Source organism: Channa argus, chromosome 23 (genome assembly GCF_033026475.1).
Source record: "Channa argus isolate prfri chromosome 23, Channa argus male v1.0, whole genome shotgun sequence".
Lineage (NCBI taxonomy): Eukaryota > Metazoa > Chordata > Actinopteri > Anabantiformes > Channidae > Channa > Channa argus.
In genome coordinates this window covers 1,038,678-1,059,855 of record NC_090219.1, presented here as the reverse complement: position 1 = coordinate 1,059,855, position 21,178 = coordinate 1,038,678, and positions in this window count along the sequence as shown.

Genomic DNA, 21,178 nt, shown 5'->3' with positions numbered 1-21,178 from the left:
AAGCTTTTTTCTATTATTCCATTATAGAAATGTAAAAATGTGCTCACGTTTATTTTTAGGAATATCTTCTCCAGCATTTAATTATGTTATCTTCAGATATCTGATATATAGGCACCAAATCACAACAAAAATTATCTCAAGGAACATTACATGAGGCCAGGAGAGAATCATACATGAGATGAAACAAGCTACCCCAGACCTATGTCATATCTGCAGTCCTGCTGTCAAAGAAATCTGCATCATATCAAGAGGTATTACTAATTCCCATGGTAGTTTCCTGTACTTCAGTGAATTCAAATACACAACGTGTGTGAAAGGGTACTGTATCATGGTTGTAGGCCACTCACACAAACAAATGCAACAGACACCGCTGGACATAGGCTGTCTAATGGGCAGGGTCGAAAAAATATCAAGGATTCTAGAGGTAATTGCATCATCCTTATTTGCTCTGGTTTGGGCGCCATAGAGGACGTTTTATTATGATTGCTGTGCTGTGGATGAACTTTAAAAGGCACTTTATAATATTTGCACAACTACACGGGCACCTCAAAAGGAACTATCTCCTTCACTATACTGCTGGGCAGGAGTGGGGCCAAAGGGGTACTCTGGGGTGCCACCGGCCACCCTTGAATCTGGTTGGCAACCCCAGGTGTGACCCTCTGCCAGAGTGACAGGTATCTGATGTAGAACTTTCAGTACAAAGAGAAGTGACAAGATTGGTCGCTGAAATAAATCACTATCATTAGAAATAGATAAGTTTTCTTATTATGTAAAAAAATTTTGTAGCAGTGACAACCAGCCAATTATTCCTCCAAACACTAAGTAGATCTGATTAACATATTTGACATTTCTGACACTGAACTAACACTGTAGAAACACAGTCAGCCAACTATCATTATTGTAATGCTTTTGGGCTTGGTAAATGAATTTGGTTGCATGCTGGATAAATTGAGACATGGAAGTGGCTGTGGACAGAAAATAGGAACACAACAGTTCACATTTCTCAGCACAGAGAGAAAATATAAAGAAGAAGTGGTCATGAGAAAATCAAACAAAAAACAAAGCAGAACGAAACCAAAAAATTTTTCCAGGGCAGAAAATGATAAGTTATTTTGTGGAAGTAATACCAGCAGCAGGATTTGTGGTAGTAAAGTAAGCTTGGAAACCAGGCAGGAGAATGACAGAGTGAGACAAAGGTGGAAAATGTGCCAAGACTGTCAATGAACGGAGAACTGTTCCCCACAGTAGAGCAGGAGGTTCTATTTTGAATCTATGTGCAACATTTTAGTAAAAAATAAAAGTAAGTAAGCAAAGGTGATTTTGAGGTACATTGTGTAGGTAAATAACATTTTGGAAGGACTCATCAGTCTATCACAAACCTCTTACATCCTCATCCTAGTCCATCTCTGCACATGATGCATATAATGGCCCCAATCAGCAGAGAGCAAGAATGCACATTTGTTAAATAAGGCTGCTTTGTCAGTTAAGATCATGATATTAAAATATTATTATTATCTTAATATCGATTTATTTAGACTATAAGGGTTAATGTCACTAAGCAGTGTTCCTCATTCCTGGTTTTAGAAGGAGCACAATGTCCAGAATGTTTCCTATTGCTCCCTGCAAAAATGCACATTGCTTCAATCAGTGCAACTTACGATATGCTCAATACTAGTAATCCTAAAGGTTTTCACAATTGCACTCTATATAGTTACTTGGATTTTCTGCATGTACATCTGTTCCTGCTTCATCACTCTGCTCTGACCAAAACATGTGTTTTGGTCAACCTCACTTGTAAGTCGCTATGGATAAAAGCGTCTGCTAAATGACTAAATGTAAATGTAAATGTAAATGTGTAAATATTTATCCGTATTTATCAGGAATTTTGTTAATTTTGAAATAGTTTGTGACAAAGTGAAAGAGACAAGCAGCTTTTAGTGAGAAAGGAGGGCACTCTGATAGGAATAAAAACCACTGACTGAATTCATATTAAGCCAACCTTCAATAGACAGCAGTACAACTATCAGAACTGCTTTGATTAAGAGAAGTCAATGATCCAGATGATACAGATATATGGCTGAATGATTAGATGATTTTACTTTAAAGGGTGGCTTCTCTGATTTTCAACTTGCTTCTTGTACTTAGTAAGCCTTACCAACTTCTCAGTTAGTAAGGCAGTCGTCCACAGACCACAGGGTCAGTGGTTCAATCCCCGGTTCCGGCTATATGTCGAAGTGGGCAAGACACTGAACCCCTAATAGCCCATTCCCATCCCCAGCTGTGCAGTGCTGGTCCAAACCTGGTAGAAATTGGGGAGGGTTGCGTCAGGAAGGGCATCCAGCATAAAAACTGTGCCAAATCAACATGCGGACAATGATCCCTGAACTCATGGGATAAGATGAAAGGACAAAGGTGACTGTGGTGCAGGAAGGTAGAGCGGTTGTCCACCAATCTCACAATTGTGGGTTCAATCCCCGGCTCCTCCGGTCACATGTCAAAGTGTCCTAGAGCAAGACACTGAACCCCAATTTAGTTGCTCCCGGTGAGTGTTGGCCAGCCCCCATCGGTGTATGAGTGTGTGTGTGTGATTTTGCGTGTGAATGTGTAAATAAGAAGCAGTGTAAAGCGCTTTGAGTGCCAATAGGTAGAAAAGCGCTATATAAGTGAAGACCATTTACCATTTACAAAAAAAAAATAACATGCTTATAAACGTTATTAAATTTCCCTCTGATATCTGTAAGCTCAAAATAGGTGAAACTGCTCCAAAACATGATTTACAAAGCAATGATTAAAGCTTCTTCGTAATCAAAGATGTCCCTGCAGGCTTCACATGCACACTCTGCAGTCTGCTGAAAGTTTCAAGTGGCTCCTGTAAAGAAATATGTTAGCTGTTTGCAGCTATTTTGGTTTTATACCAGAGGATACACAGCAGGAGCAGGTGTATAAGTAGTGACTATGAGAGGCAACACCACACATCTTTTTCTGTGTATAAAAGCACCATCAGACTGTGTATATCAATTTAATTATTCAAAATGGCACATTCTAATGCAACCTCTACCCCCAGTGGGTCAGCCAGATACCAGCTGGTCAGGCATCACTGGCTTAAATGAGTGACAGCATCATATCCTACCAAAATGGATCACAATAGCAGCAGGACATTATTCAGGTGATAGTCGTGTTTATTTAGTTGGCGAAGAGTTCCTGCTCAAAGCTCACTTTGTTTGTTCTGGAGATCATTGCTGTCACACTGAGAGAAGTTCTAATCAACTGGGACCCCTAAAACTCTTTGCATGTTGCCATAGTTGTTTTTTTTTCTGGACAAATGAGAAGGGGAAAGAGAAATGCAGATCACTCTAGCAATGACAGGAAAAAAAGCAACAAAAGCACAAGAACATCTATGAACTAAATGGATTTTGTGTTGAAAAATTATAGTAGTAATACTGGATAGCAAATTAATATGAGGTCAATATACATTGCCTGGCCAAAAACAGGCACCACCTTAATTTAACTAAGCAAACTGGTAAATTATTGCAGCGATTATTATTCTGTCTCAGCTGGAAAGAAGTTATTCAATGCGTACTAATGCAATGAGTAGCTACCTCCCTAAATATACTGAATGACCAGGTTTTCTATCAATAGATTTTTTTCTTCCCAGATGGAACAGGCATATTTCCAAATGACATTGCCAGGATTCATTGGGCTCAAATTGCAATTGCGACATAATTTTCACACAAGGATAAGCCACTTTAACCCAACTTGGATGTGCTGTAGAAAACTTTACACAGTGGTCCAACTCTCATCATCAGTACAAGATGTTGGTAAAAGATTAAGATAATTTTGGGTTGAAATAAAGGTTGTGACATTGAATAATGATGCTACGGTGAAATTAAATAGTTGAGTGTTTGACCTTGTTTTGGTGCGGCTGTGTAATATAATAAATAAGATGGTTACATCAATAAATGTATAATTAGTTTTAATTTTATTAGTAAAATCAGAGAGATATCTCAAATTGAATCAGATTTATTTTATCTTACTTATTTTTTGTGTTTGGTGATAATTTGAGGTTATAATTTGAAGAGACCCTAGAAATTAATTTTAGGGCCAAAAAAAGTTCACATGAAGAACTGTGAACATCTAAAAAGACAATATAACATCTCAAGTATACCTGAATATAGCCAAATAAAGTGTCAGTGTCAGACATGACTGAAATTCTGTTAAAATACTGTAAACCAACAGACAGCCTGACTTGTATAATTTTCTTTTCTGAATTGTCTAGTCCCTATGTGTTACATACCCATTTGTGTCTGTCATTGGCATTCAGAGCTTTCAGTGTAGGTCATTGGTAACCCTGACACTTCAATATTTGACGTCTAAATCAATGACGTACTACACAAAGTTAAAAAATCTCATACGGGAGTGGATAATTAAAAGACACAGGACATTTCCCCCGGAGACTGTGGTTCTACTCTAGTCCGAGATGTTGTGCACTTTATTGCTGATCATTACATAATGTGGCACATGTGGTTACTACAGTAGGGCAGTACGTGTGTGCCATGTTCTCTGTTTGTAGCATTTTTTTGCGATTCTATGTAATTAATCATTTCACTTTTTAGCATTTAAATGTTTTGCACGTATATAACGCTTTTCTACCTATTAACACTCTAAGGACTTTACACTGCTTCTTATTCACCCATTCACACTCACAATCACATACACCGATGGGGGAGCTGCTATGCAGCTGGCCAACGCTTACCAAAGGACGTAAAAAGCAGTGCAATTAGACACCTTTCAAACCATCATTATCTGATGCTGTGGGATGAGAGCGTGTTAGGATATCGAGAACGCGAGGTCAGGGCTGATAGCAGGATGTCATAAAAAGCATATATAAAGGACAGTGTTAATGATGAGAATTGTATGATTTAGCTGTCCACTGTTTGTAAAAATACAAAGATCTTGAATTTTTTGGATAGATTAATATGAGAAATGTTTTGCATGTTTTATTTTGGACTAACTCTGTTTTGACTGATGTCTGACAAACCCCCAGCAGAACCAGGCTCAGGGTGTAAAGTAGAGAAAGAAAAGAAAAGAGCAACAGAAACAACAACAAAACATCGGGCAGGTTGCACACTGGAAAACAGACTGCTCCAAAGCCGGGGACAATTGCAGAAAGGGACAGAGAGAGGTAGAAAGAGAAGGGGAATGACAACTAAGGTGGAAAGAACAAACAAAGTTCATGACATACATTGCTGACAATTGTGTGGTGAGAGGAAAGGACAGAGGGACAAGGGGACGAAAGGAGCTCAGTGCATTGGGGGATGGGTCCCCCAACAGCCTAAGCCTCTAGCAGCATGATTATAACTAACTATAAGCTTTATCAAAGAGGAAGGTTTTAAGCCTAGACTTGAAAGTATAAAGGGTGTCTGCCACCAAAATCTGAACTGGGAGCTGGTTCCACTGGAGAGGAGCTTGATAGCTAAAGGCTCTGCCTCCCATTCTACATTTCAAAATTCTGGGAACTACATGTAGGCCTGCATTCTGAGATCTAAGTGGTATATTGGGATGATATGGTACTATGAGGTCCTTTAGATATGATGGAGCTTGACCTTTTAGAGATTTTTATGTAAGAAGCAGGGTTTTTAATTCTATTCTAGATTTTATGGGAAGCCAATGGAGAGAAGCTAGTAAAGGTGAAATATTATCTCTCTTGCTAATTCCAGTCAGCACTCTTGCTGCAGCATTTTGGATTTATTGCAGGCTTTTTAGGGAGTTACTGGAGCATCCTGAAATTAGGGAATTACAATAGTCTCAACCTAGAAGTAACACATGCATGGACTAGTTTTTCGGCATCACTTTGAGACAGGATGCTTCAAATTTTGGGAACAAGAGCCATAGTTCTGTTGAGCCTATTATTTCCTTAACTCTTAGCAGCAAAGACCTCATGAATTTCTTTACAAATAAAATTGTAGCCATTGGGGTAAGAATTCACTAGGTACTCCCCCCAAATCCTACAGATAGATCTTCATATACAACCATGCTAGAATCATCAATAAGGCACTTCACATAATAAAGTCAAGAAAATAAAAATATTTTGAGAAAAACCCATCACATCCCCCTTGAGCAAGCCCTAGTCAACAGTGGAGTGAAAAACTCCATATGCCTGGACCGGTTGGGGTGAGTGGATAGTGGAGAGAGAAAAGAAAAGTGCAACAAAAAGCAACATTCAAAATTGAGATTCTCAAATTTCAACATTTGATGTCCTTGTACAATTTACAATTAAAATAAATTTAAAGAAATCGCAACTCTTAGCATCCTTTTTATTTACGGTTTGAAATACAAACAAATAATTATAATACCCTTATTTAGTAGATATTTCAAATAAATGCCCATGATTCATAGTAAAGCACATACATTTCTTTGTTAGTTTGTTTTGTATAGAGCCATAACATTAAATTTTCCAAGAATTTTTATAAGACCTATTGATACTAATTCGAGTGGAAACAGAAATTTCACTTACAGAATATTAGTGCACTGACCTAAAGACTTTCTCAGAATCAGTTAATTGCAATAAAATAACCGAAAATATAGCAATTATACAGTGTCTACGTTTTCTCATTTTTACAACTAAATTACACTTTTTTTAAATTAAAGTTACTAGAACAAAACTAACATTACGAAATGGTTTATATTTTACCACTTTGTAAAATAGATTCTAATGCAATAGAAAGAGGAATAGTAAAGATAAAGATACTCAGCAGGTAAATCCATTCTTTCTTATTGTCTTTGCTGTGTATCAATGTAGATGTGTTCTTGTGTGTGTGCTGTGGCTCTACAGAGGAGGTCAGCAGTGCAGCACTGTAAGCTGAGCATCGTTGTCCTCCAGTAGACCCCTTCCTGCTTTTTAAAAACAGCCTGAAAAGCTCTCCAAACTGTTTGGCGGGGGTGGAAAACTAAATTTGCATTGAGAGGCAAGGAAAATGAATTCAAGGCCAACTGTAGACTCAGAAGGAGTTTCCATCATTCTTGCTAATGAGAAAGCACTCAGGGTGCAAACTTCTGTAAAAGCTATTTCTGGAGTTCCACCCAGAAGCATAATTTCTGTCAGATTTTACTTAATTTGCTTTCTTGACCCTGAATATATGCCCCAAGGATGTGGCCTTTCCTTGAGCTTCAAAGTAAAGACTAAAATTAGGTACTTTTAGTGAATATGCAAAGATATACTACAAACTAAATTTAAAAGCCCTTCCTCTTTTATCTAACACCAACTGTCATCAGAATGTAATCCTCAAAAATAAGTTTACATTCAAGTGACAAAGCTCTGTGTTGGGATCAGTATGCAAAGCAGCAAATATTGAATGGTTATTAATGTGATGAAGGATTGAAATAAATATTTAACATTTACATTTAGTCATATAGCAGAGTCTGAAACACATTACAACTGAATCTACATCAGGCAAAAGATATTAAAGCACTGCACTATAAAAGAAAATGTTTCAGTTTCATGAAATCTAAGTGCAAGATTGTCATGGCAAAAATGACAATATCTGGTCTTAGACACCTCCACTGTAATCAGTAAAGAAGTTTCAATATCCAGGATGTCTTTTAGGTTTTTATTGTCTTGCAAGAGAGAAGTACATCGACAGAGTTTCAAATCTCCATCCTATGCAGTTCCAAAATTATTAGTTATTTATTGTTATTATGTATGAATATTAGTTTTACCACCTTCTGTTGCTGGGCAGAATATTCTCCATCCTCACGCTACTGCCACCAGCCCTTTTCTCTTTTTATGGAAACCTTTTCCCTTTTCAGCACTTTGATAAGCACCTGTGAGCATAGAGTGACTCTGGGTCACTACAGTATGGGATAGTCTGCTGTTAGACAATAACTGACCTTCGAACAGTTCTGCAAACACTTCAAGACAAAACATGTATATGAGACAAAGTTTGAACAACATTTTAAACATCTTTCAAAAGTACTCTAAGTACAAGTTGTCACTCTAACTAGGTGAAATGCTAAGAGTAAGATGCAATCATTTAATCATACTTGATTTTCCATCACAAATATAAGACAGACAAGAAAAGAAATATGCTTTTATTTGTTTATGTGGGTGTTTTTTTTAAGTGCTTAGGAAGTTGTGGAAGGAGTGAGGCTACTGAAAATGCAAAGCAAAGCAGATAATAATGATTAAATATATGGTGTTAAGTAAATGCTGCTGGTGTATTCGTAATTGTGGGGAAGAGACAGTTAATAACTAAACTTCCACTGGTATCACATTATTTGTTTTGTTTACTTTGACATTACCATTAGTTAACTTAGCAAACTAACTGAGCAGAGCAATCTAATGTGTCCAGCTGTGGTGGAGTCAGATTTAGGACACCAGAAGTCAACTTGTTAGCTTAGCTAGCAGGCTGCAAATAATACGGTAATTCGGACAATAATTTTTCTGTAGTAAACTGATGAAAACTTTGTCTGTGCTAACTGTCAAGCTATTAATGCTATGAAATTTAGATGCAAAAAATTGGGACAAGTGTATTATAATTTACTGTATTTTCCATTTCTTAAGTATAGCGGTTTTGTTAAGCATAAGCTTTTGCCTATAGGGCCCCAACAGACTAGGATTGCCACTGCCTACAGTATTTAGTTCTGGGGTTACTTACTGTTTCCAGAGGTCTTGTTGATATCACTTTTTGCTTTAAAAAAATAGTGTTGATCAGCTCCAGCTCTTTGATTGCGTGTATTGGTGATGATTCAGGGACAGCACAGAGTGATAGATCAATTGACTAAATAATATGTAAATAATAAAATACAGTTATTGTGTACACTACAGTAGTGTGTCAAAAATGCTTCTTGTCAAGAGGGAATGGACAAAATATATTTTGTCATTTAATTTGGAGGACTTGTTAAATTAAGCCCAGAAAGTACTGTAATGTGAGTACACATCACAGCTAATTGAAATTCAAATCTAGAGATCAAATGAAAATCAAACATGAAAAATAGAAAATAAATGTGGGAGGTGAAATTAATCAGTTCCTAATCTAATGAATTAGCAGTGATTCTGACCCATTAGTTTTTGATACAATGCTATTTGAAGTTATTTCTATTTAAAAGTTTAATTATTATTAAATTTAATATTTTTAAGAAAGAATTAATTTAAAGAATCAGTTTCAAAATCAAAGTGGTGCATCTGTGGCATTCAAAAGTATTTAATTTATCATTTATTTAAAGGTGCTTTCATTGCAGGCTGCTGCAAAGTAAAGACACTTTCTTGCAGTAAAGTAAATAAACCTTGAGTTGAGCTGACAGCAGCTCTCACATATAACCATGCTTATAGTTTTTTAGGTTCCCTTTGTCAAATTTGTCTTTTATTTTTTTCTCTCTACTTTCCACTCACCCCAACTGGTCAAGGCAGATGTTTCTGAGCCTGGAGGTTTCTTCCGTTTAAGGGAGTTTTTCCCTTTCCACTGTTGGCTAGGACTTGCTTTTTAGTCTTGACTTTTTTACGTAAAGTGCCGTGAGATGATTTTAGTTTGAATTGCACTATATAAATAAAGTTGAATTGAATAGTTGAACCAAGCACAGATGGCCGCCCTGTGGCTGCAGGTTTTAGCATTATAATAGGTTAATTTTCAGTCAGTTAACATTATACAATTATTATTTTTATTATTCTACACATCAATATATACATTATTATATGCATGTATGCCCTGGAATTCATTTCGCTAGCTTCACTTCCTGTTGTGGACTCTTAATAGCCACTTTTCCCACTTCCTGTTCATAGTTCATTCTGGCAACTTTGCCATTCATCACCAGTCATAATTGTTTTTACCTGTTACTCTGCCTATTTAAAGCCAGCTCTTCGCACAGTTCCCTGCCAGATTGTCTTTTACTCATGGACATTGTACTCCTGACTTCTGTCCTGTCTGTCTGACTTCCGTGATTTGGACTGTCACCTTTGGTGTGAGGTTTTCTTGGATGGATTACCCCTCTCTGTCAGCGCTGTTTATAGCCTTGTTTTGGTTATTGGTTTACTTTTTACTGTTGGCCCTTTGTTCATGTTTTTCTGTGTATGTTCTCTGTGTTTCCTGTCTTTTCACGTTAAATGTTCTCTACTCATTTCTTCTTGTGGTTTCTAGTCTCTTGATTATTTACAGCTTATTTAATCACTAGTCCTGTCCTGTAAAGTTCCCTTAATTAATATTTGTCTACTTATGTTAGATTAGTTGTGTTTTCTGTCCTCTGCTCAGTAGTGAATTTCTGTTTTTCCTTGTGTTACTACCAGTAAATAAGCCTATATTTGTACTAGCATTTCCCCTCATGGTCCCTTCTTGGGTCCACCGCCATACACAAAACCGTTATCATGTATTATTATGAACAAATTCAAAAGTTCCCAAACAGCTTTTGGCAACTTCTATTACCAAAGTAAAGATGTGGTCATGTGGTCCTTAAACCTAATGTTTGGTTCATACAGTAACCCAGTTTCCAAAAAACAAAAAATTCCTTCCTATACCGTTACCGTATGCAAACACATCTACACAAGGAAACATGACCTTCGGTTATGCTATGTCTTGATGATTTCTGGAAATTAAGTGCAGTGATTATTAACAGCAGTGGAGTTACATGAACGTGGTTGGGAAGAATGGCGACACAACAAAGACTTTGTTTAGGCAACAAAAGTCCTTTGGTAACTTTGACACTTGTGACTTTGGGATGAAAGTCAACACCTGTTAATCTGAGGCTTTGGTTCTCTGCCAGAAAATGCTGGACCATTCCCTTAGAATTAGAAAGAGTCATTGGCCCAAGTGACAGAGTTTAAGTATCTCAGGGTTTAGATCAAGAGTTGAGCCTAGCATTGACAGCTTTATTGGTGCAGTGTCGCAGTAATGACCGAACCAGAACTGCAAATACGAGAGGTAAAAATGACATCCCTCCATGCATTCAGCATTATAGAAGGGGTATGGATATCTGGAGGGAGCTCAGCTCTGCTCCTTAACTTCAAATGGTGGTTCATAGATCATGTACGAATGTAAGGCACTTGGTTAAAGGGTGGAACCAATAAGGCGCTTAAGTCAACAGCTCAGTGAAATTAACATTATAAAATATAGTTGACAAAGCAGGATTGAGATGTAGTAAGACGTCCGACGTTAGGCGGTGCTCTATGGAGACTAAACATGAAACAAGACTTATTAGAGTGAGTGGGAAGATGAGCAGGGCTGGAGGAGAGGCAGGGTTCTTATGGGGAAGAGTAGAGAATGGTCCTGGCAGTATAGGTAGATCCTTAGATACAGCGATGATGAGTAACTTGAAGAAAGGGCAGGGAAACGGTTGGAGGAGGGTCCACTGGGGAAGATGTAGTGGTGTGGATCTGTAACAGAGGCAGGCCTGGTATGGAGTGTTGGGAATGTAGCCGTGGTTAATCTCGAATCCCTGACGTGAAAAGAACACCAAAATCCCTTTGATGACACAATATCCAAAACACACAAAGTGCACTTGGCCAAGAATCGTCCCTTAGCTCTGGGCTCCATAATTTCCTTTGATAGTATGCAGATAATTTCATGGCTTGGTAAAATGTGTGAATGGCATGATTAAAGCATAGACATAGCATGGTAAACCATCTCCTTATAATGATGTGGTTACAAGGGCTCGTGATAATCTTGATTGTTTGTGGGCGGTTAACAGTACTCATAATCCTTAGTCAATCATTTGGTCAGCAACAGAGTCAATAGGAAGCGGTTACTCACAAAAACAGAGGGTCAGGCAGAGTCAGGTCAATAAACACAGCATGGCCCAAAATGTAGATAGCAACGATGAACTTGATGAAGGCTGGAAAGTCAGGATGAGAATGGATACAATCTTGCAGCTTGGTAAGGCGAACTGAGGAGGTATATAAACAGAGTAGTGAGAACAAGTGATACTGATTACCGGTGATTAGTGAAACAGAGTGAATGTGAAGGCAGAAGGAACAGGAAGTGAGTGCAAAATAATAGTCTGGAGGAGAAAGTGAAGTTAGTGATACTGACGACTAATGCTTCCTGAGCACCTCCATATACACTTACATTGCTATGCAGATGACATACAACTTTATATATCCACCAAGACTGACTCTGCTGCACCAGATCTACCCTTTCTAAGTTTGAGACTTATTAGTTTCCCATTAATGGGTTCTCTGTCTTCCCTTCCCCCCAGATTAAGGTGTTGAATGTTGGTGTTCTGCTGTTTGTTAGCACATTATCTTATGTATACCATATCAATGGCAGTTTATATCAACAATCAACAGTTTAATCAAATATCAACAGCTTTACTGCCTTCTCATTAAATATTTTATTGTTTTTACCAATAATAATAATTCCCATGCTTACTTTTGAAGCCCTTAACCTTGCATCACTGTACCTTTCAGAGCTCCTGCAGTCATACATGTATGTACCCCTTCCCGTATTCTTAGTTCTTCTACAATGGGTCTTCTTTCCACACGTTCAAGTCATGTTTACTTGTTGTTTCTATTCCAACAGGACTTAAGACTTATCTGTTTAAGATGGCTTATTCTTTGTGATTTCTTGCTGTAACCTTTTACCTCATTAGTCTTACTTTTTTATCCTGTAGATAGTTTGTTTTACGTATTGTTGTGCTCTATTTAAACTGTTTATTGTTAATGCTTCCTTTATAGAGTGACCTTTATTGACCTGTAATATTATTATTATTATTATTATTATTATTATTATTATTATTATTATTATTATTATTATTATTATTATTATTATTATTATTATTAATTACAGAGTTTGTCTTCAAACATGTGCATTTTTTAGTAAAAGTTAAATCCATTCAAGAAATACTAAATTGTTATTATGAAGCATATTGATCACAGGTCAGGGTAAAACTAGACATGGAACTGAACAGCAGAAAAAAAAATAACATGTTGATTAAATTTGTATCTTACATTTACAATATAAAATCTGTATAATGTCTTTACACCTCATATTTAACAATTTAATTGATTCAAAAGCTGAAAAGCGCCTTATTCACAACTATTATGTTCTGCAGCTTAAAACATTAACATGAAAACAATGAGATTAATGGGCCTTTGAGTGTTGTTCCAACATTTTATTACATATAAATTAAATGGAGCCTACCCTGTGACATTTTGAATTAACAGGAAAAGAAAAAACACCTTGTCTAAAACCATTTGCTAATAACGTTCAGATTTTTTGTTGTTATAGATATCAATAAAGTTTTAATAGTTGCAGGATTTTCAGCCATAAAAAAAATATTTTAAATATGGTAAAAAAAAATATTTTCCCAGACTTTCTAGATAATGTTTGTGAACTTTTGGAGTTTTTAGGTTTTGTTGGTGTTGACACTGATCACATTTTGGAGAGCTGCTCTACTTACTTACTTACTAGCTTTACCTACAGTCATCATTTCTCCTCACATTGAGATAAAATTGTGGACTGTTCTTTGATATTTATAATATTATGAAGTGCAATGTGTTATTAAATGTGAGAAAAATCTTGCTTACTACTCATTAACATTGACAGCAGCACAGTTGTACTGCTGTAAAGGTTTATTGTAAAACAGTTTCCCTAATGTTACTGTTAATACATTTACATTAAGTGAAATTTCCATTAAGTACAAGAATAAAGTATTTGTACTTCCCTACTTCCCATCTCTGGCTACAGGTGACTGTTAGAATATATAATGCAGCTGTGCTTCCAGCAGTATTTGGTGAATACCATCAGAGAAAGACAAATGTCAGGAATAACAAGCAGTTGCTAGGTGTAACACATCCTCATTCGTTTTAGTGTTGCTTGTGTGTTTTCTCTACACACACTTTGACTTTCAGGCTTAAACCAACTGAACACATCCAAAGTCAACCTGTGAAGAATAACTAGAAGCAAACATTTAATCATCAAAAATCATACCTTTCTCAGTACAACGAGCAGTCACAACACAGTGAAGTTGTAGTCAATCAGCAATCACACAGGATTACTATTCTGCCAAACAAATAATCCATCTTAATCCAACATGGCAGCTGTGTGACTGTGGCCTCCCACCCTGCCACTTATTGTCCAACAGATAGGAAAGAGCTCTAATGCAGCTATAATGAACATTTGACATAGTTTGTTTCCTCACTCTGTTGACTCCCACAGCCTGGAGACATGCGTGATTACACAAACTAATGCCCACAGTTTATGATTTTATGAGATTAAGCAAAATTCCTAAAACTAGGCAGTGAGAGCTGCAGCATCCACAACACCTGCCAGCGACTAATGGGCTGTCAGTGACCACAGCCAGTGAGCACAGGACAGCAAGGCAGGGCATGCTGTTTACAGGTCAAGGTCATGGATCTGTTTTCAACCCCACAGCCCAGCTTTGCATTCTGGACTTTTTTATGGTAGTTGGTTTAGGTGTTTCCCTAACAGCTGCTCCACAGTTCAGGAGGAACTGCCCAGGGAGTCCCAGCGCTATAAAATATCCTCAGTACACTGAGCGGTCATGCCACATCTTTTCATGTGAAATTTAGCTGGCATGTTTGATGCATATATCCATGTTTGTTTGCTTTTCCGGTCTCAGAGTGCAGGGCTCCTGTCTGTCCCCAGAGTTAAAAAGAAGTCAACTGGCTTAAGGGCATATTTTCTATTAAGTCCATTTGACTAACCTGCCTACTGACATCAGTCAGTCAAACTCTGTAGAGATTTTGAAAATGTATTCATATGCCTTAGAAATTATTGTTTTATTATTATTATTATTATTATTATACCTAATGAGGGCACCGTGGGGGCAGGAGTCCCACAAATATAGAAGCCTTTGCATGCAAATGTGAGGGGGGTGTCATGTTATTTATTTGGACAACATAATTTCAATCAGTCCAAAAACTATTGTTACTACTGATACAAAATTTTGTTTAGAAAACCAATTAAAGCATCACCAAACCACACCACCACCCACCCACTAAATGTGGATGGATGCACTAAACCCAAATTTCCACTCTGTTTCTTGATCACATTCTAGAGTTGCTCATTTCATTTTCCACTGGAGCATTACATCCCCATCCTGTTCATGCAGAGCTACTCGCCACCCACTCATATTACATGGGAGTTGTGCACACTTCATGCAAATGATTTTAGATCAAGGAAAGGGTGAACTGATTCAGAGACAACACTAAAGTCAGATGAGAGAAAGATATGAATTAGTGCACTATGATTGGGATTGTCTATATATGTCCGAATCCAACTTGAGCCATAGTTGAATTTTGCAAGGTGTTTTTTAGTATGTCTCTTTCTTGACTCTGGGGAAGGAAAATATCAGTCTTTTCTAACCATTACAAGTAGAGATTTGAACACTGTATCAATCTATATAAGTTGTTTGGGCATTAAATGTGATTACACCAAACTGTTGTGGGGAGTTACAGAAACACCAGATCCCGATCTTCAAAGTTTAAGTCACATTGTCCACAACTGTACATATTAAAAAATAGTTTTATATCATTCAGTTCTGTTATAGTGAAGCTGCGATTTTTATTTTGAGATTTTTGTTTTACCATAAGAGGCCCATTGATAGACTTTAAAATAAAAACAAAAAAGAAAAGCCTAAATCTGTCCTGACTGATAGTGTGGCGTCATGTAAAGATATTTTCCAAAAGATATTGGAAACATAACTAAAACTTCATCTGACTTGAAGAACCTAATTTCTGAGGCTCTTTTCATTTAGTTGGGCTTCTTCCTCTAAATGCCCCAATAGGGTATATTTTGAACATGCTGACAGATTGTCACAGGAATCTGATGTAGTGGCACATAAATAAAACTAAACAAAAAAAAGAATGACGAAAAGACTTATGTGTTAAAATAGAAACACCAGTAAAAAACAACCTGCCACAGGACAAATTTGAAACTTCTTGAATTATGTATTAAAAACAGCTGAAATTAAACTAAATCCCCTTCTTTCCCACTAATTATAATCAAGCTGATGACATACTTTGATCAAAACTCACAAAAAACACCAGCTTGCAGCACTAAAATATGTGCTTCACCTTAGACTTTATGATATCCTGTACATATTGTGATCCATGATTCCCCATCTGTCGGTCTCCCTGTTCACCATGGCAGCTGTCATTTACAATTTGGATCAAAACCCAGGTCAGTGAATGGCCTGGAAATTTTTGCAGCCTAAGGTTTAGGACAAACTGGGCAGCATCAATCCAAATTCTTGAGACTGGGGTGACAAGGGACATCTGCGAGGTGCACTCGTCTGTTTGAAAAGCAAGGATCACTGGCAGGTCAAGGAGAAGGAAGGGTGGAAATAGCAATACAAAACAGAGACGGTGGAAATACCCCTGGCAATTCAAAATAAAGAGGAAAAAAAAGGAAAAAGCAAGTGAAAGAACAAGGATTGGAAACAATGAAAGGCCAGTAACACAACTACTTGGTACTTATTACCATTTATTTATTTATTTTTTTGTCCTTTCGGCTTATCTCGTGAGTTCAGGGTTGCCACAGAGGATAATTTTCCGCATGTTGATTTCGCACAGTTTTTAGCTGGGGAGGGGAATGGGCTGCTAGGGGTTCAGTGTCTTGCCCAAAGACAATTGGACATATAGCATGTATATAATTTGACGATCCCCGGTTAGATCATCAACTGAGCTACAGCCACCTCCACACTTGGTACTTATTACTGTATTTACCATTTTAACAAATGAATACTAAGTACAGTATAACCAGCACCAAGTAAGAATGATGCTTAGTTTGAGGTCAAGCAACAGCAAGATCAGGATGGACAAACATGGGATATTCTAACTAAAATATTGTAATAGATGTAGGTAAAAGCCTAAGTGGCAAGAAAACATCACCTCTCAAAGTCAGAGCCTCAAATAATCACCATGTGACATCCAAGTACCAAAGGAAAGCTTTATTAAGTGTAACTGGCCTTGAAGACACTGGAGCCTAAAAAAATATTATAAAATAGATCATATAAAGCATGAAGATCCTTTACAAATACTGGACAAAACACAATTAAGGTCTGAGCATCACCCTGTTCTTTTCAAAGGCTTATTAAACCAACCATAGTTTTATAATTTCACATTTGTTTTACTTATTTATACTTAGAAATTTCTTTTGGAGGCAATGGCTACCAATGGCTCAAGTCTGGCCATCCCACGCAGAATCTTTAACCTTACTTTAAAATAGTAAAGTAAAAGCTGGAGCATTTCCCCACATTTACATGAACTAAAACATTCTTTTGAATAATTTTTTGAATCAACTATTAAGTGATAATTGGGGTGCAGTAGCCACTCAAAACTTACTGGAATCTCTTCTGGCCCCCAATCTAAGATAACACAAAGGATAGAGGCAGAGAAAGAAAGGTTCACTTTAAAGATAACATTCCTCAGAAAACCTGTCACTTACAAAAAACACTTACTCCTCTCCACAGCTAAGTATGGATGAAAACTACAGCTGCAGAGTGGGACCTGTTGATTCCTAATGGAGAAAACATGTGTGTCCATGGACTGACAGTGTTGGGTAATTTCCTTGTAGTAATAACTTGGATTTAGAGGTGTTGCACTCAGATATGCAGTTGAATGTATTCAGAAGTCACCCCAAAGAAGTGACAAAAATTAAAAATTTTTCCCTTGCTAAATGTAACTCACAACATTTAATAACAAGTAACACTGATGTTACCAGACATTTATTTCAATTATTTTCTTTTATAAAGTATACCAGAGTGAATAAGAAATAATAATATTACTATTGTAACATGATAGTAGTAATGCATTACTGACCGCTTATCAGTATTAGGTGATGACATTATTTTGTAATATGTATAAAGGCTGCGTGTATTTAAAAATATGAAAAATCTGTGTATACATGCAGCTGATTTTTTTCCTTTCCCTTGGACTTTTGTTTCTAACTCTTTGTTAAAGCAGCACAATGAGGGAAATGGTAAATGGTCGGCATTTATATAGCGCTTTTCTACCTATTGGCACTCAAAGTGTTTTACACTGCTTCGCTGTCACAATCACACACACACCGGTGGGGGAGCCAACACTCACCGGGAGCAACTAAGCTGGGGTTCAGTGTCTTGCTCAAGGACACTTCAACATGTGAACGGAGGAGCCAGGGATTGAACCAACAACTGTGAGATTGGTGGAAAACCGATCTACCTTCCTCCGCCACAGTTGGAAAGATAGGAGGCAGCACAAACTAAATTTTGTGGACAAACTAAATTTTACAATTACTTGTTGGAAACCAACCTATTTGGATTAGCTAGGCTAGTTTGAGTTTTAGGATAATTATCTTTTAAGGGAAAGGCCATGTTTCATCGCATGTTTACAGACTGATGTCCTCAAACCAGCAGAGTCGGATTTCACGTTTACACATTGTCCTATAAATGTGGGACCAATAAATACACAATTTACAAAAACCTCGGCTGCTCTGGGCAGAGGAGCACACTGGCATTGATTATTTTGCTTAATTTGGGGAAAGAGACTGTAAAATGTTACTGATTGCTCTTATGTAGATTGTGGTTAAAAAGAAGCTCTCATCTGCTTCGTCTCTACTGATGCAACAAAGAGACTATTGTATGTAAAAAAGCCAATAAACGCAGACAAACTGCACTTGCTACTAAGTCTCTGCTGAAGAGGCCTCGTCCTTGCCTTCACATGTCAACACCAAAGAGCCAGCTGCTCCTGAAGAATCCCATCGTCATGCCTCAGCGGCCCCTTTACTGCCTTTATGTATCCGTTTGCTACCCCTAAGCGACAGGAATCATCTGTGCTTAAACATTGAGGAAGAGAGGAGTCCTCGCTGTCTCCGATCCCACACTCCCAACCCCCTACACCCCCACCCTTTTCTCTGTATCTCTGTGTGCCATTACTGCCCCTGTTTGTCTAAATCATCAGACACGAGCTTGTCCTCTGTGATGTATTAAATGCCACACTTCTTGCCCTCATCTTCTGGAGCCCCCTAAGTATACAGGTCTGACAGTCTCTTCATTCTGCAATAGATCACACGCTATATCCATTCGCACACACTCTATCCACTACTAGATTTACACTGGGCTTTATTAATGCTTTGTTTCTTTTGTCAAAAGCAGCAACACTGAGTGTCAGCTGACTGTAAAATGCTTATGCTCTAGTATAAACTGTTTTAAAATGTCTTCTCTGTTCTTTTTTTAATATGGCTCCCCCCACTTTATGGACCTACGACTCTAAATTAGTGTATTAGCCCTTTGGAGGCACAGTCTGTGATTTAAATGTGAACTGAAAGCTACACTAAACAAAATATGTGTGCATGCATATATATATATATATATATATACATATTTCTACAAGTATTTCCACAAGTAATCTACAAAATATATCTTGATCTAGTGCATCGTGCAAAAGTACAAACTAAAACAATGAAACATTTATTATGAGCAGACTATACCAAACCTACAACAAACATCTGTTCCGGTACATGAGTAATTTGAGTGTAAAAAAAACATTTTATTTTAAAAAGTAGCAAACTAAGTTGACTTAATTGAACTTCCGAAAAATACACAAACATAAGAAAGGACAGTTTGAACAGTTAGATTTGATTTTAAATTACATTCAGGTCATCTTGGTTGAGTTGCTTTTATCACGCATGTGCCGCACACATGCTATAGGACAAGAAAGGTCATATGTGTCCACTGCTACAGGTTGCAGGTGGATGTGTAATGCTGCCTAGCATTTGATTCGTCTTCATTCCAGGCTGCAGTGATGTCCCCTCATCAGTCTCACAAAAGTCATCCAGTAAATCTGGGCCGAGCCACTGACTGAAGCTGATATATACTTCACAGGCGTGGAGGATACCCACGACTGCTGAGGGTTATGATGTGGAGAGAGGGAATAAATGATGATATCAAAGAGAGGCCTATTCTGTGTAGCCCTTAGCCTGCCTCCTCTTCAGGTTCTGACTCCACTTCTCAGTCCTGCTGTAAGCTTGTTTTCATTGACAGGATGATGATGATGTTGATAAGAATCACTGACTTTATTCATGCTGATTTGAATGAACTTGACCTTAATATCACATGGAATCCTTCTGAATCAACCAAAGCTTTATTTTACTTTTCATTTTTTAAAATCATTATCTGCATTTAATTGTAGAATGTTGAAGGGAACGGATATTATGTGTGAACCATGAATATGCTTGTCCTTGCATCCATAAGATCAAATAAAACTGAATTTAATTGGCTCATACAGTATCTGCAATTACATTTATACTGGAAAAGAAAACTTCAAGGAGAAAACATTTCAATGATAACATTTTTACATTCTGGAACTCCACTTAGACAGTGGTGCTACAGAAGGTTGTCTAAGACTCTTGAATTTTCTCTATTTCAACTTTAATTTAACCTAAAATATGATTAAATTTTAATGACATTTTTAAAAAAAAATGATGAAGATCATACACTTGTGCTTCCATTTAGTGAGAAAAAGGATCTAATCTTACATATTTGTATGTGAAAAATTTAGGACCAGGATTCATTTGAATTAGATTCAATTGATTAGAGTTTTGGAGCCACTGTCTTATATAAAGAAGAGAAATCTGGGTCTTTACCAATTATTGTCTGATCTTAACAACACAGCTTTGTAGATGAAGTTTGGGTCAAGGCTCAAGAGCACCAGTCTACAACCAGGCAGATTGTGTCCAAATAAGGAACCTTCAACACGATTGTTACACTCGACAGGAATTGTCAACCAGAAAAGAAAATCACACCAAGAACATGATTTGTAAAGACCAGGAAGTCACAAGAAACCCCCTGAGTTACATCTAGAAAACTAAAGTCCTCTCTTGCAGTAGCTAATATTAATCACATCCAGGATTTTGCAGACATTTGTGTAAAAGTTTGAAGCTTCAACCTGATTTCATGACAGCTTTTCTAAAGACAAATTCTGATGCCCGTTGACAATGTTTTTTTATGTTTTATTTGCAAGGTCAAACAGAATTCAGGAGGATTGGTTAAATTTATTGGTGCGATGAAAACTTCATGAAATCCTCGGGAGATTGATTAAAGTTCAGGAGAACACTGACTAACAATGGTGTACACACACTTGAAAAAAAGATTTTTTTGTTACATTCAGGAACATTGCACACGTCTGTTGAAAGAATGGCTGTTGGAAGAATGTTCTGTGAACGGATGAAACCAAAGTAGAATGTTTTGGCTT